Source organism: Lathyrus oleraceus, chromosome 5 (genome assembly GCF_024323335.1).
Source record: "Lathyrus oleraceus cultivar Zhongwan6 chromosome 5, CAAS_Psat_ZW6_1.0, whole genome shotgun sequence".
In the NCBI taxonomy this organism is placed as follows: domain Eukaryota; kingdom Viridiplantae; phylum Streptophyta; class Magnoliopsida; order Fabales; family Fabaceae; genus Lathyrus; species Lathyrus oleraceus.
In genome coordinates, this window is record NC_066583.1 from 546,715,871 (window position 1) to 546,731,065 (window position 15,195).

Consider the following 15,195-nt stretch of genomic DNA (forward strand, 5'->3'; position numbering starts at 1 on the left):
TAAAATAAACAAATAAAGGTCAAACTTCAAATCCAATTCAAATCAACTTGGAAAAGTCCAATTGGATCATCATAAGTTCAACATGGTCAAACAAGGTTTGACAAAAAAATTCATCATTTTTTGAAAACAGAAACTAATTTTAAACAATTAAAAATGAAGAAAAATAACATAATTGAACTAAAATCTCAAATAAATCTCAAATCAATTAAGAAATTGATGAGAATATTTTTCATGGATTTATCATCATTCAAAGATGTTAAGAAAATATTTTTGGCATTTTTGAATATTGGAAACTATTTTAAATGAATTAAAAATAACTAGAAAAGAGAAAATTCACAAAAAATATTAAATGGACTCATAAAAAATAATAAAAATCATTTTTAGAAACTAAAATTAAAAAGGGAAATAATGCAATTGGTCCCATATTTTTTGGATTAAAAATGAAGAAGTTATGAATTTTTGAAATAAAATGGAATTAAAGAAAATAGAATGAAAAAAATCAGAAAATAGGAAAAACAAGGAGCGTCTGATCAAAGTCTCATTAATTGACGTGGCGTATCAGATGGTTGAGAGATGCGCGCGCATGGTAGACCAAAGTCAAAAAAGAAACACATGGCATTAATGAAAGTCATAACATTCAAAGGCTGGGATTAAATCTGGAAACAACATCCAATTGTCCATAACTCATCCACGTGGAGACGGTGGTGGAAACCATCGTCTTCTCCGGAGAGAGTCACCGTTCCGGCCAAGATTTCCAGATTTTAAAAACTTCACCAAAATGCACGATTTGTATATCTTTTGAAAGCTAGGGTGATGTACATCACCCCTGTGCCATTGGTTTCTACTCAAGATCTCTATATAGAGAGAGAAATCTGAGATAGAAATTTATGGTGTTCATACTGAACTTGCTCAATTCATGAAATTAAATGCACAAATCAATTGCCTCTCACATGAGGACTTTAGAGGTACCAACAAACACAAGAAATTATCAGTATCCAAGGAGTTTCGAATCAAAAAATTTTGAACAACAACCTTTGAAGTGCAGCTTTACAAGACTCGATTCACTCGAATTCTTTGATGCAGTGTGTTCTTGAGGTTGCAAGGAAGCACGATTTAGGAATTGAAGTTCAATGATCAACCAATGAAGTTGAAAATTGAACTTGAAAATTAAAAGAGAAAAGCAAAATTCCTTTTAATTGAGGTTGGGGTTTTACTTCTGCAGCAATTCAAGCGCCTTGAGGTTGGATTTTGAATAGGAATGGAGCTTCTATTTATAGCCAAGCATGATGCAAGCAATGAAATATTCATGTGCATGTGAAGTTAGGTCCTCCATGCATGGGCCTGTACAGGTGCATGGGAGGCCCAAACTTGATTGGTTTTACATGCTGATGATGAAACAAATGATTTTGGACGTGTACATGGCAAGGCAATGTGGTGCGCAAGTAATTTAATCATGTTATGCATAATTGAACACAAATCTTCTTCTCTTCGAAAATACCATTTGCCAAATTGAAACATAGGCATGTGGGTAATGGTTGGAAAGGTCTTGACATGAGGAACAAATGTTATGTTGAACAAAAATCCATTTGGTGTTGGGAAATTTATGAAAACAGGCCATGAAGTTCAAGGTACAAAACATGTGTATGGAAATTTTGCCAAAATGGACCAACTTCAAGCCCTTCTGTTTCAATGATAAAAGCTCCAAATAAAAATACCTTCAACATAAAAGTTGCAGATCTTTTCATGAAAATCAATTTGGACTTACATTTTGCATCATTTGGATTTTTGATGAGAAAGTTATGGGCACTTGAAGTTAGACTTTTTCACATTTCAATGGCTTTGGTCCAAAGTGACCTATAATGTTTTGTATTATCACATGTGTTTATTTTAGTATTATGAAATTTTGTCCAACATAAAAATTGAATTAGACATCTTAAACTTTCCAATTCATTTGATCCCACCTCAAAATCATGAAAAATGAAGGAGTTAGGTCCTTGGGAAGTTGACCCAAAATTAGGGTTTCAGTCAAAATGACCTATAATGTTTTGAAATGACTGATGACCTTCCAAGCTTCAAATAAATTTTTTATGAACATGAAAGTTGTTCATATGGTTCTTAAGAACATTTTTACTCTTACGGTGATCTTCATTTGACAAACACATCAAAAGTTAGGTCTCGGTGGATTTCAAAATAGTCAGATGGATTGACTGATCAACTTCTCAAGTCCAAGCTTCAAATCTTAATGAATTGATGATTGAGGATCCTCAAATAAGCTCAAATATGCATGAAATTATGAATGAAAGAACTTCCCTTGATTTTATTTGATCATGGGTTGAGGTTGCTTCATGAGCAAGGCATAATTGATGCACAAATGAATTAGGGTTTCCTTGGGAAACAATCCTCAAGCCCTTTGGTCTATCTTGATCAAATTGACAAATTGAGATACTTGGGAGGCATATATTATGATTGATAGCTTTGTGAACCATTGTCATGCTTGCTTTCACTTTCATTTAGCCACTTCAATGAGCATGGGGGCCTTCTAGGAGCCTTGGGTCACATGATTGCTCAAGCTTCAAAACAAAAGATGTTAGTGACATATTTTTGTGTTTTTGGTTAGTAAACAAAAATAAAAAATAAAAAAGCAATAATATACAATTCAAGCATGCTTGGTGGTCTCAAACCAACTCACACAAGTCCCAACCCTAGGGTTAAGGAGCCAAGATGCTATGATCCTTGAGGAAAATGCAAATGAGCAATGTTATGATGCCATGAGGGATCTTAGGGTCAAAATTAGGCTCATACAGTGGGCAAGGACAGTAATATACGTCACATCTGTCATTGAATTTGTGGGCGAAGGACAGTATGTAATATCACTCCTTTCACCATCCGATAATGAACAACAACTATATTTGGTTTCCCCATTCTTCCCTCCAACGGTCTTCTCCTTATGCTATATAAGTAGGACTTGGAGACTTGAAGAAAAACAAGAAATATTGAAGCGCTAAAAATTTTACAAGTCTAGTTCTTTGTGAAAAACTATCATTTTTATACACCGTTTTTCTTTAAGTATTAGTTTATAGTTTGTGTAAAATCTTCTTGTGTAGAAGCAACTTGTAACATACAAAATATTATTCAAACTGTCTGTTTGATTCCTTAAGGAGACTATGGTATAGTCGTATCCTTGAGAAGACAAAGAAAGTGGTTCTTTGTGAGTCCTTAAGGAGACTAGGGTATAGTCAGATCCTTGAGAAAACAAAGAAGCTTATTCTTTGTGATTATTATAATCATTTGATTATAATAGATTAAGTCCTTGTGTATAAGGCAAAATCACCTTGGTGGGTGGACTGGAGTAGCTTTGAGTTTCAAGTGAATTAGGATAAAAATACTTGTGTTTTTATCACTTTGTTATTAACATTTAAGTGGTGTTCTTGAGTTGGTAAAAAGCTTTTAATTTTTTAAAACCCAATTCAAACCCCCTTTCTTATGTTTTTCTCACCTTTAATTGGTATCATAGCTTGGTTTTGGTTGTGATAAAAGATTTATCAACACTTCATTATGTTCAATATCGATCCAGTTTGTGTGAGAAACAACGGCCGATGTTAACGCTGCTAATGTTGTTAACAATAATGAGAGAGATCACTATAGTGCTAAACCATCAATATTTGATGGTGATAAAATTGATTACTGGAAGGATATAATAAAAAGCTTCTTTCCTGGATACGATATTGATCTATAGGATCTTGTAGTCTATGTCTATGTTCACCCAGTTAATGCTGAAGGAAATAATATAGCAAGAAGTGATATGACAGATCAACAAAATAAATATTTCAAAAATCATCATAAGGCCAAAACTATTAGTCTTGAAGAACTTGTTACTTCTTTGAGAAGCCACAAGATTGAACTCGAGGGAAATGAACCTTAGAAGCAAGGTGAATCTGTTGCGTTAAAGTCCAAGCCTGAGAAGACAAGAGCATATCAAGATGAGGAAGAATGAGAAGTTTATGATGAAGACTTAGAAGATGATGATGAGTTGTCTTTGATTTCTAATAGGATTAACAGACTCTGGAAACACATTCAGAATGGGTAAGGGAAGTTATAAGGAGCTAGAAGGATTGGTGGTTATTCTGAATCTTCGTCTAGATAGAAGAAGCAAGGTTCTGGAAAAGAAGTTATCTACTTTAAGTGCAAGGAGCCAGGCCACTACAAAAACGAATTTCCTAAGTTGAAAAAGGACAAAAGGCCTAAGAAGAATTTTTCTAAAGGCAAGAAGGGGATGATGGCTACATGGGATGACTCAGAATCCGAAGAAGAAGATTCTGATGAAGAACAAGCCAATGTTGCACTAATGCCAACTACAGTTGATCTAGAAGTTTATGAAGAACCAGAAGACAAGGTACTGACAGAATCAAAATCAGACTCCGGTTCTGAAGAGGTATTTTTTGAACTATCTCGTTCTGACTTATAATCATGTCTCTCTGAAATACTGGAAAAGTACCAGAGTCTTCAGAGTAGGTATAAGGACCTTAAACAAGTCCATGTAGTTGCTTATGAAACTCACAGTGAGCTTAAAGAAGATATTTCCTCTCTAAATGAAAAGGTGTTTTCTTTAGAAAGTAACAACTCTGATTTGAAAAGTAAAATTTCAAAATTAGAGGAGCAAATAGTCTCAAAAGCTTCTGGTACTAATTATGTCATTAGATATCACAGGGCATTCTAGTAATTTCTAGCTAAAAGCATAGATAGAAGCAAAATGGCTTCTTTGATCTATGGAGTTAGCAGAAATGTCAAGAAAGGTTTATATTGTTCATAAACTATAAAACTTGACGAAAGTCAGAAGGTAAAAAACCAAAATCTCTCTATGAGCATTTCATGCCTGTTGGCACTGAGCTTGATATTTCTGTACACACATAGAAACATATAAAGGGTAAGAACTCAGTTATGAAACCTAAGTATCATGCTCAAATTCCACATGATTATCCTTCTTCACAAAGACCCAAAGTTGTAAGAAACTATGGGAAAACTAACAAGCGAGGACCCATAAAGTGGGTATCTAAGGATAAAATAATTTATGTTGTAGATATCCTTAGCATCTCAGCTGAAACCCCAGTCATGGTACTTGGAGAATGGACGCTCATGTCATATGACGGGCAAAAGGTCTATGTTCAAATATTTGGAACTTAAGCTTGGAGGCTTCGTTGGTTTTAGAGAAAACCAGAAAGGAAAGATCATTGGCTCTGGAACTGTTGGTAATAGTAAACTTTCTTCTATTACTAATGTTCTTTTGATCGATGTTCTGATGCATAACCTATAGTCTATTAGTCAACTTAGTGACAATGGTTATGATAGCATTTTTAATCATAAGTCATGTAAGGTTGTTAGTCCGAAAGATGGTACAATCCTTTTTAACGGAAAAAGAATGAACAAACCTTTATAAAATCATAGTTCCTAATCTTGAGGATCAAAATGTAAAATACTTAATGTCTGTTATTGAAGAGCAATGGGTATGACATAAGCATTTGGGTCATGTTAGCTTGAGATGGATTTCTCATCTAAATAAGCTTGGATTAGTTAGAGGCTTACCCAACCTGAAGTTTGCTTCAGATGCTCTTTGTGAAGCATGTCAGAAAGACAAGTTTTCTAAATCATCTTTCAAAGAGAAAATGGTTGTGTCTACCTCTAGATAGTTAGAACATCTGCACATTGATTTGTTTGGACCAGTGAAAACTGCCTCTATTAATGGTAAGAAGTATGGATTTGTCATCATTGATGACTATAATATATGTACATGGGTAATGTTCTTGAAACACAAGGATGAGTCACATTTTATGTTCTCTACCTTCTGCTCACTTGTCCAAACATAAATGAATTGCAAAATAGTCAAAGTCAGAAGTGATCATGGTGGAAAATTTGAAAATATACATTTTGGAAATATTTTTGACGAAAATGGTATTTTCCATGACTTCTCCTGTCCTAGAACTCCACAACAAAATGGAGTTGTATAAAGGAAGAATAGGACTTTACAAGAAATGGCCCACACCATGATCCAAGAAATTGATATGGCTAAGCATTTATGGGCATAAGTAGTTAACACAGTGTGTTATGTTCATAACAAGATTTCTATTAGACAAATTATAGGTAAGACTCCCTATGAATTGTGGAAGAACTAAAAACCTAACATTTCTTACTTTCATCCTTTTGGTTGTGATTGTTTTATGTTGAATACTAAAGAGAATCTTGACAAGTTTGACTCTAAGGCGTATAAGTACTTATTGTTAGGACTTTCTGAATGCTCTAAAGGCTACAAATTTTTTAACAATGAGACATGAATTATCGAAGAATTGGTTCATGTTTGATTCAATGATAAGCTTGACACTAAAAAGTCAAAGCTAGTTTAGAAATTTGCAGATTTGAAGATCAATCTTTCTGAATCCAAGGACAATGATTCTAGAGAAAAAGACTCAGAAGGAAAAGCTAAAGAATCTAAAGCAAAATACCTAGAAGCGACTCAACTGGAAGTTATCGTTGGTCTAACTCATCAGAAGAAGAGTAGACCAAGAACTTCTCACTCTGAAGAATTGATTAAGGGAGATAACCACGCACTAGCCAAAACTAGATCTTCATTCAAACCTTCCGAAGAGACTCTTCTGGGTTTGGTATCTCTGGTAGAGCCCACATCTATTGATTAAGCTCTTATGGATAATGAATGGATTATGGCTATGCAAGAAGAATTGAATCATTTCACCAGGAATGACATCTAGGATCTTGTTTAGAAACCAGAGGGTTTTCATGTTATTGGAACCATATGGGTTTTCATAAACAAGCTCAATGAGATAGGGGAAGTTATCATAAACAAGGCTCGACTGGTAGTACAAGGTTATAGTCACTAAGAAGATATAGACTATACATAAACCTTTGTTTCGGTTTCCAGATTAGAGTCTTTTCGTCTTTTAATTTCGTTTATAGTCAATTATACCATCATCCTTTATCAGATGGATGTTAAGAGTGCATTCTTAAATGGATAAATTTCTGAAGAGGTATACGTACACGAACCTCCTAGTTTTGAAAGTTCTCAGAATCCTGACTTTGTTTTTAAACTCAAAAAGTTGTTATATGGTCTGAAACAAGCTCCCAAAGCTTGGTATGATAGACTAAGTAACTTCTTTTTGGAAAATGATTTTACTAGAGGGAAAATGGACACAACTCTCTTTTGCAAAACCTTTAAGAATGATATTCTATTTGTGCAAATTTATGTTGATGATATCATTTTTGGTTCTTCTAATGCTTCGTTGTGCAAGGATTTTGCTAAGTCAATGCATGAAGAGTTTGAAATGAGTTTAATGTGAGAACACAAGTTCTTTATGGGAATCCAGATTGATTAAAGTTTAGAAGGAACATACATTCATCAAAGAAAATATACAAGGGAACTTCTGGAGAAGTTTAACTTGTCAGAATGCAAGCAAGCAAAGACTCTAATGCATCTTACATGCATTCTGGAGAAAGAAGAGATAAGCAGTAAGGTAAATCAGAAGCTATTCAGAGGTATGATAGACTCTCTCCTTTATCTAATAACTTCTAGACCTGATATTATATTCAGTGTCTATTTATGTGCTCGCTTTCAATCAGATCCTAGGGAGACTCACTTAACTGATGTTAAGAGAATCTTTAGGTATTTGAAAAGTACTACTAACCTTGGTTTGGTTTATAGAAAATCAAGTGAATATAAATTAGTAGGCTATTGCGATGTTGACTATGCTAGAGATAGAATAAAAAGGAAAAGTACTTATGGAAGTTGTCAACTTCTGGGAGACAATATGATCTCAAGGTCCAACAAGAGACAACCAACAATTACACTTTCAACAGTCGAAGTTGAGTATATCGCAACTTCTGGTTACAACACTCAAATACTTTGGATGAAGAGTCAGCTGGAAGATTATCATATATTTGAGAGTAACATTCCTATTTTATGTGATAATACTTCTGTTATTTATTTGTCTAAGAATCCTATCTTGCATTCTAGGGCTAAGCATATTGAAATTAAACATCACTTTTTACGTGACTATGTTCAGAAGGGTATTTTTCACTTAAAATTTGTTGATACAGACCATCAATGGGCTGATATCTTTACAAAACCCCTTGCTAAAGATAGATTTGTTTTTATTCTGAAAAACTTATTTATGGGTTGTTGTCCAGAATGGAAAGATGAGTTTCAGAATGTTAAGTCTTCAGAACTCTAGATTAGTTTCTAAGAATTTATTTGTTGACTCTAAGACATGAGCTTTCTGAAGTGACAAAGTTTCATGAATCAGAAAGGTTCTGATCATAAGCAATCTTATCGATTTGCCTTCTTGATTCTGAACAGTTGTTGCATTAAATGTTTGTCTTGTCGTTTGATATCATGTGGTTCTTAATGGTGACAGTTGTCCAACTTTCCGAGCATGCGTGATCATAATGTGACACATTGGGTTTCGTATTTCTTGGATTTAGGTTAAAATATCTTACGCTTTCCCCTATTATGGTGTATTTCATTTTGTTGTCATCATTACTATTTTTTTATATAAACCCACTTCACTCACATATTCACACTACATGCACTTTACTCATACACTTTCAATATTTCAAACCTTCAAACACCTTCTCTACAACCGTTCATCCTCATCTTCAATAATTCAACAATGACTTCTCCTCAAAAACAACAACAACAACAACAAGCTCAACCCCACCCTCAACCTTATCATTAGTCAGCTGCTGATAAGAACACTCCTCCCTCCAAGGGAGAAACCAGCGGTAGTAATAACCCACCGGACTACCCTATCTTCAAGAAGATCGATCCTCCAAATGTTTTGGCTTACTACCTAGAAATCTTCCTTGAAGATAATATTAATTCGTTGGTAGATCCCTTAAATCTTCTTGATAACTACCCAATTGTTCCGCTGCCTCCTCCTCCGCCACAAAAGCCTAAGATTTCAAAATTGTTTAAGTTCTTTTTGTAGTTTTTGTTTAAGTAATTTTGTTTAAGTGTTTTATGTTTATGTAACTTGATTGTACTCATTTTCTACCTTTTAGCACTACTTAATGAAAAGCATGTTTTTTTCTTCCCATCACTTTTTTTTGTCTATGTCTTTTTGATTGATGACAAAGGGGGAGAAACGTAGTAAAAAGGGATAGTTCTAATTAATTTTGATATACCTAAATTCATAAATTAGAATCCAAACATTGTTTAATGTTTCTACTAACAACTACTTCAAAGAATAGTTTGTTAAATGTTTTGTAGGGATAAGTTCAAACATCAGAGGCTTTTGAAGTCGTTCAGATTAGAATATAAGTTACCAGTGTCTGAAGAAATTGTCTACTCTTTGAGTCTAAAAGCTTTAATGTTGTTTGAGAAGGATCTCATCTAGGAATCAGAACCAAGCTTCTGAAGTAACCCTCATCAGAATGTTGATGTCAACAACCAGTGCTCAGGACAACATCAAGCAACTTCTAAAGACAAACCATATTCTGATGGAAGATCATTTTGGTGCTTCAAAAAGGTTAATCATGAAAGTGTTCTTTCAGTATGATTTCATCTTTTTAGGATTATACATCTCAGGGGGGAACTTTGTGCTTCTGTAAGATGTATCCTTCTGTGATTATCCTGTACAAAACTATTCATCAAAATACATGTTTTTGTCATCATCAGAAAGGGGGAGATTATTAGAACAAGATTTGGTCTTGCATCTATACCTTGAGTTTTGATGAAACAATGTTTTATTTGTGTGAGAACAATTTTGGTACCCTAATGGTTTGTTATTGTGTATTTTTAACATCCAGTTTTGATTATGAGTATATGACATACAACGTCATTAGTTTCTGAATAGTGTGTTCCAATTCTACTTTTGTTCCAATCATGAGAAGTTCTGAAAGATGTTCAAGTTGCTACTGCAATGATCTTTATGCTTCTGCATTGATTCACTATTGAGAAGCTTCCAAGGAAACGTTATATTGTTGCTGCAACATTCTCTTAGTTTGTGCTTCTGGACGTGACTATGATCGTTAAGCTTCTGAAGAATAGCAAGCTTCTGAAATTTTGTTACTTAGCTGAAGATTTCGAAGATCTCAAGTCAGGCGTTGAGGTTATCAAGGTTCTGACTAAAGTTTCTGAATCCAGCAGTATGTTTCTTTATTTAATGTTTCATTAACTTTCGTTAGAAGCCAATGAACTTGAAGATAAGATCAAACAAATATGTGATCATATAGTACATAGTACAAATCAAATATTCTTTTCACTACCTGATTTCATGGGCAAGGATAACATTATACATCACACTTGTCACTGAATTTATGGGTGAAGGACAGTACGTGTAAGACCCCAATTTTGGCCCTAAGATCCCTCATGACATCATAATATTGCATTTGCAAAGCCTCAAGGATCATAAGCATCTTGGTTCCTTTTACCTTTAGATGGGACCTCTTGTGAGTGGTTTGAGATCACCAAACATGCTTGAATTGTATGTTATTGCTTTTCTCATTTTATTTACTAACCAAAAGCAGAAAAATATGTCACTAGCATTTCCTGTTTGTAGCTTGAGCAATCACAAGGTCAAAAAGCTCCTAGGTGATCCTTTGTGCAAAGATATGGCCAAGAGAAGATGAAAGAAAGCATGGCAATGGTTCCCAAATCTCTCATCCATCAAATATGCCTCCCTAGCATCTCAATTCATCATTCTGGTCAAAGCAAGTCAAAGGGATTGAGGTTTCTTCCTTAAGGAAACCCTAATTCATCTAATCACCCACAATGCCTTGCTAATGAAGAAACCTCAGCGCATGGTCAAATACAATCAAGGGAAGTTCTCTAATTCATAATTTCATGCATATTTAAGCTTATTTGAGTGCCCTCAATCATCAGTTCATCAAGATATGTGTTGTGGACTTGAGAAATTGATCAGTCAATTCATCTGACTATTTTGAAATGCACTAAGACCTAACTTTTTATGTGTTGGTCAAATGGAGATGATCCCAATAGAAAAAATGTTCTTAAGGACAATATGAACAACTTTCATGTTCATCAAAAATTGATTTGAATCTTGGAAGATCATCATCCATTCCAAGACATTATAGGTCATTTTGACTGAAACCCTAATGTTGGGTCAACTTCCCAAGAACATAACTCATTCATTTTTCATGATTTTGAGGTGGTATCAAATGCATTGGAAATATTATTGTGTCTACTTAAAATGTTATGTAGAACAAAATTTCAAAATCTCAAACGAAATACATGTGATAATGCAAAACATTATAGGTCACTTTGGACCAAATGCATTGAAAGGCAAAAAAGTCCAACTTCAAGTGCCCATAACTTCTTCATAAAAAATCCAAATGATTCCAAATTTAAGTACATCTTGATTGTCTTGAAAATATATACAACTTTGATGTTGGAGGTGTTTCCATTTGAGGCTTGCATCATCAAAATAGAAGGGCTTGAAGTTGGTCCATTTTGATAAAATTCTCAAAGGCATGTTTTGAACTATGAACTTCATGGCCTGTTTTCCTAAATTTCCACACTTCAAATGAGTTTTTGTCCAACATAACATTTATTCCTTATGTCAAGACCTTTCCAACCATTACCCATATGATTATGTTTGGATTTTCTAATTGGCATTTTCGAAGAGCTGAAGTTTTAGGCACAATTATGAAATTCATGTTGAAACTTCATGCACAAGCCATTGCCTTGCAAACTACACGTCCATTTCAAGTTGTTTGGTCATCAGCATGCATAATCAATTGAGTTTGGGCCTTCTACATGATCATGCAAGCCCATGCAAGGAAAATCCATTTGCCATGCACACGAGCAAACTCACTTGTTCAGCCAATTCCAGCTATAAATACATGTGCTATGCTTCATTATGAACTAACCTAAAGGCGCCTAAAGCTCTGCAGAAATCAATTCCCAACCATACCAAAGGAACTAAGTTCACATTTCTTCAAAATTTCAGATCTGAAATTCAATTGAATTTGGTTGAATCTTCAGATCTAAAGTTCCTAAACCTTCATCATCTAGTCTATTGAAGTTCTGTTTGGCAAAAGGAATCAAGGAAAGAGACTCAAAGCTCCACAGTTCAAAGGTGTGCATCAACTGGTTTTTCCTTCGAAACTCCTTACTCCTTGATCTATTGGCCTTGATATTGTGTTGTCTGAAATCCTCTCTATAGAGGCATCATTGTTATATGCTCAATTTTTGAAATCCATGAAGTTCAGCATGAACACCATATTTTTCTCCTTCTGATTTCTCTTACTATGGGGATTTAGAAGAGAAACTAATGGTACAGGGGTGATGTACATCACCCTAGCTTTAATTTGATATATGGATCGTGAGTTATGGTTAACTTTTGCAAACCTACAACTCTGGCCGGAGCTGGTGTGCTCGCCGGAGAAGACGGTGGTGTACACCACCGTCCACCATGCCAGATTGAATCTGGACCATTGGATGTGTTTTCCACGATCTAATCCTGGCCCTTGTTATGTTTGACTTCATTTAATGCACGGTACCACGCGCTTGACTCATGTACATGGTAAGCGCGTGCTTGAGAGCCTTCTGATCAGCCACGTCAATTAATGAGGCTTGATCAAACGCCTCTCGTTTTTTCTTATTTTCTTATTTTCCATTTTATTTTCTTTAATTCTATTTTACTTCAAAAATTCATAACTCTTTCATTTTAAATCCAAAAAATATGGGACCAATTGCATTATTTCTCTTTTTAATTCTAGTTTTTAAAAATGATTTTTAATTTTTTTATTTTCATCATTTGATATTTTTTGTGAATTTTCTCTTTTCTGGTTATTTTTAATTCATTTTAAATAGTTTTTGATATTCAAAAAATGCAAAAATATTTTCTCAACCTATTTGAATGATGATGGATCTATGAAAAATATTCTCATCAATTTATTAATTGATTTGATATTTATTTGAGATTTTAGTTCAATTAGGTTATTTTTATTCATTTTTAATTGATTAAAAATAGTTTCTGACTTTTAAAAATGCTGAAATTTTTTGTCAAACTTTGTTTGACCTTGTTGAACTTGGTATAAATCACTTGAACCTTTAAAAGTTGATTTGAAGTGATTTTGAAGTTTAACCTTTCTTTAATATTTTAATTCAAGTTTATTTTGAATATTAAAAATGCCTAAAAATATTTTGCTCATTTCTTGACTTCCAATCTTCATCTCACTTCTGTTTTTGATTGTTTGACCATGATCCTCAATGTCATTGGTCAACACTTGTTGATTGGTACATTCCATTCCATTTAATGCACTTTATTCTTTCCATTTTCATTATCCATTATTCATCTCCTTCTTCTTCTTTCTTCTTTTTGATCAATGAGTTAAAGGTTGATAAGTTAGCATTGATTAGGGAGGCTTAATCTTACTTGATTCAAATCTAATTCATCTTGATCAATTGATCAAATGAATGGCTTTGCATTAAGGATAGATTGCTTCCTAAATCATGCAAAGGACTTAAACCAATACAAGATCAATTCTCTTTTTTCTTTTTGGCATGGCAAGTTGTTGGAACTTGGTTCACTAATCAAGACTTCTAACTTGTGTTGTTGCCTACATTATTATTGACCGGCCTCAGATAGTTGTGACTTCTACATAAGTCCAATTACGATTGCTTAACATAGCGCTAAATTTGCCTTATGGCACACTAACTACTAACACTAACCATTAACAATTAACATTTACTTTTTGCTCTTTACTTTTATGCAATTTACTATTCTTGCACATATTATTCATTTGCTCTTTCCTTTGCTCACTTGAGCACATGTTTATGTTAATGCAATTTTCCTTTTGCTCACTTGAGCACATAATTGTGTATATATTATTATGCTTGTGTTTTGTTTTGATTGTTGTGGACCAAAATGCAAAGAATTCGACAAAATGGACTTAGACTTTAGGACTTTCCCTATGCAAATTTGGAGTCAAAGAGCAACTAGGCATTGGGCCTTTAGAGTGCTATAAAAATCAAAAGAGCAACTAGGCATTGGGCCTTTAGAATGCTTAATGTTGAAAGATGACCTTGAAAGGACCAAATTCTAACTCTTATTGTCTATTCCTTGTTTGTTTTGCTAGAACCTTTTAATGTGTGTGTTCTTGTGATAGGGATTCCAATTTGATCCAAATTGAGGAACCATTGCCATGAGCCTCTAAGAGAGAGGGATCCAAGATACATTTAGGAGCTTTCCAAGAGTTCATTTGATTGTTAATTGCTTGAGTTTATGCTTATGTGATTGCTTATTCCAAAGGATGGGAGCTACTTAGATCATTAATATGATCTCAAGAGAGGAACTCCATTTGTGGTTTTACTTCTTATTCCTTACCTCTTGTATGTTTAGGACTTTAGCCATTCTTCTTCTTCTCTCCACTCTAACCCAAGCCAAAACCTTTGTGCAAACATTTAACACTTGTTTTCAACATTAGAAACCTAAGCCTTATGCTTTTGATTTTCAAACTTTTCTTTTCATAACACTTATCTTGAATTGAACTTCTAAGTCAACTTTGACCATTTTGTACATACTTTTCATTGGTAAATATAACCCATTCAAATACTTTTGTGGTTTCAATGGCCACCTTCTTAACCAAACTTTTTTTATAACCTTTAGCTATTAGGTTTGATTTATCCTTGAGGTAGATGTAATACTCACCTATATCCTTAGTGATGGACAATGAGTCTTCCATGCTTATTATAGGGTTAACCCCTCACTAGCATGTTGAAGCTATCCTCACATGGTGGATTTGTGGTTTTAGGTTGAGTTTTCTCCCTTGGATAACAAAAGACCTTAAGGCTTTTGGACCAATCAATTCACCAACTCATTTTTTTGAGATTTTTTACCCCGAACTATGAGGTTTTGATCCTAATCTTTTTTTAAGATGGTACGTAGGCAATGGGTTTATCCATCCAAACACAAAATGTAAATAAACTTGTACATTCTCTTCACATCTCTTCAATCATGTTTGCATAAACAAATTTTCAAAAAAATACCAACCTTACAACCAATGTGAAAAGGGATCCCTAGGAGTACCTAGGATGTTATGGGTGCTTAAAACCTTCCCATTGCATAACCAACCCCCTTACCCAGATCTCTGACATTTTTACTAGTTTTTGATTCGATAAAACTTGTAGGTTTTTGTTCGCTTTCTAACCATTCCTTTGGATAAATA